This window comes from Cryptomeria japonica, unplaced genomic scaffold, assembly GCF_030272615.1.
Source record: "Cryptomeria japonica unplaced genomic scaffold, Sugi_1.0 HiC_scaffold_83, whole genome shotgun sequence".
NCBI lineage: Eukaryota > Viridiplantae > Streptophyta > Pinopsida > Cupressales > Cupressaceae > Cryptomeria > Cryptomeria japonica.
This window is the reverse complement of record NW_026728905.1, coordinates 522,366-524,825: the sequence shown is the minus strand read 5'-3', so window position 1 is coordinate 524,825 and position 2,460 is coordinate 522,366. Positions and strand designations below refer to the sequence as shown.

Sequence of the window (2,460 nt, the reverse complement as noted above, 5' to 3'; positions counted from 1 at the left end):
GTTTCTGGTGCGCTCCGAAGTGGGGTTATTGGAGCGGCCCCTCTTTTTTTGTCCGAGCGTTTGGTGGGGTTGCGCGCCCTGGTGGGCACCATGGTGCGCACCAAGGAGCGCTCCGAAGTGTGCTCCAAGGTGCGGCGTGCACGAAGTCGGAGCCCGGTTTGCCCCGGGTGCGCACCTCGCGTGCACCTTCGCCGCGGTGGGCACCATGGCGTGCACGAAGTCGGAGCCCGGTTTGCCCCGGGTGCGCACCTCGCGTGCACCTTCGCCGGGGTGGGCACCTCGGCTGGGTTGCGCGCCCTGGTGCGCACCAAGGAGCGCTCCGAAGTGTGCTCCAAGGTGCGGCGTGCACGAAGTCGGAGCCCGGTTTGCCCCGGGTGCGCACCTCGCGTGCACCTTGGCGCGGTGGGCACCATGGCGTGCACGAAGTCGGAGCCCGGTTTGCCCCGGGTGCGCACCCCGCGTGCACCTTCGCCGGGGTGGGCACCTCGGCTGGGTTGCGCGCCCTGGTGCGCACCAAGGAGCGCTCCGAAGTGTGCTCCAAGGTGCGGCGTGCACGAAGTCGGAGCCCGGTTTGCCCCGGGTGCGCACCTCGCGTGCACCTTCGCCGCGGTGGGCACCTTGGCTGGGTTGGGCACCATTGAGCGCTCCGAAGTGTGCTCCAAGGTGCGCACCATGGCCCTCCAAGGTGCGCAGCATGGCGTGCACGAAGTCGGAGCCCGGTTTGCCCCGGGTGCGCACCTCGCGTGCACCTTCGCCAGGGTGGGCACCTCGGTGCGCACACCTTCTCAATGTTTTCTTGCCTTTTCTGGAAATTGGTGAAGGCAGCGCATCAAAGGTGCGCACCTCGGTGTGCTCCGAGGTGCGAACCCGAGAGCGCTCCGAGGTGCCCACGAAGTCGAAAGTCGGGTTAATTGCATTGTTTTCCCCGGGTGCGCTCCGAGGTGCGCAACATCGGTGCGCACCAAGGAGGGCTCCGAAGTGTGCTCCAAGGTGCGCACGATTCGGAGCTCGGTTTGCCCGGGGTGCGCACACCTTGGCTGGGTTGCGCACCCTTTGTGCGCTCCAAGGTGCGCACGAAGTCGGAGCTCGGTTTGCCCCGGGTGCGCACCTTCGCCAGGGTGCGCACCTTGATGCGCACGCCTTGGCTGGGCTGCGCACCTTGGTGGGCGCCATGGTGCGCACCTTTCGTGCGCTCCAAGGTGCGCACGAAGTCGGAGCTCGGTTTGCCCCGGGTGCGCACCTTGGTGGGCGCCATGGTGCACTCCGAGGTGCCCAAGATTGGTGCGCACCAAGGAGCGCTCCGAAGTGCGCTCCAAGGTGCGCAGGTGCGCGCGAAGTCGAAAGTTGGGTTAATTGTCCGGTTTGCCTCGGGTGCGCACCTTGCGTGCACCTTCGCCAGGGTGGGCGCCTTGGTGCGCACACCTTGGCTGGGCTGCGCACCCGGGCGCGCACACCTTGGCACCCGCGTTTCCTTCATTTTAAATTTTTTTTTTTTACAATCTCTCAAGTGGGAAATTCTATAATCTCAACTTTTTTTGCCTTTTCAGGAAACTTTTGAATGGAGCGCATCATTGGTGCGCTCCGAAGTGTGCTCCAAGGTGCGCACCTCTGGTGTGCTCCAAAGCTCTCTCCAGCTGCGTGCACCTGCCCCGGCCGCGCACCCGGCCCCGCCCAGCTTCGCTCACCTGTCCCGGGCGTCTGGTGCGGAACCTTAGAGTAAGAAACATCACCGTGCACCTTGGCCAACGTGCGCGACTCGACCGAGCGCGCACTGGCCGAGGTGCACACCGATTTCACCTGGGTGCGCGCGCAGCACCTCGGGCGCACCGGGGTGCGCGCACAACGCCCGGGTTGCACCGTGGCCTGTGTGCTCGGGGCGCCTCGGGTGCGCGCTCGGTGTCGCCCCCGCGCGCGCGGTAGTGCGGGCAGCGCACCCCGGCCCGGCCCGGCCCCGACGAGAACGCAAACGGGCAAAAGGTTTATTCAAATAGCATTGCGACGCCCGGCGAAAAACTAAGAAAGGGTGCAACACCGGGACTTCCCGGGAGGTCACCCATCCCAGTACTACTCCGGCCCAAGCGCGCTTAACTGCGGAGTTCTGATGGGATCCGGTGCACTAACGCTGGTATGATCGCACCCGTTATGAGCTTGTCGCAGTGTGTACTTAGCAAACCGCGACCCACGTGCGAATCCACCCCGGCCACCCACCCCCGTCGAGGTGCACACCCTCCCTCGCGAAGTGCGCCCCGTTCGCCAAGTGTGAGCCCTGCCCGGGTGCGCGCACCTTGCTAGGGCGTCGGGTGTGCACCCGGCCCGGCCTACGTGCGTGCACCTGGACGGGGCGTCGTGTGCGTGCAGTGTCCCGTCTGCAACGCGGTGCCCACACACCACCTCGGGCGCAACGACCTGCGCTCACATGTGGGCCGAGTGCACCTTGGTGCATGTTCGGGGCGCCTCGGG

The 2,460-nt window shown here is 66.1% G+C and overlaps 1 non-coding gene across 1 annotated transcript; it reads right to left on the bottom strand.

The window, feature by feature from the left end:
- Positions 1 to 2,020: 2,020 nt before the first annotated feature.
- LOC131864344 (5S ribosomal RNA) lies at positions 2,021 to 2,139 on the bottom strand. The gene has a single exon (XR_009363176.1). It is a non-coding gene; the product is annotated as a 5S ribosomal RNA (ribosomal RNA).
- Between the last annotated feature and the right edge of the window lie 321 nt (positions 2,140 to 2,460).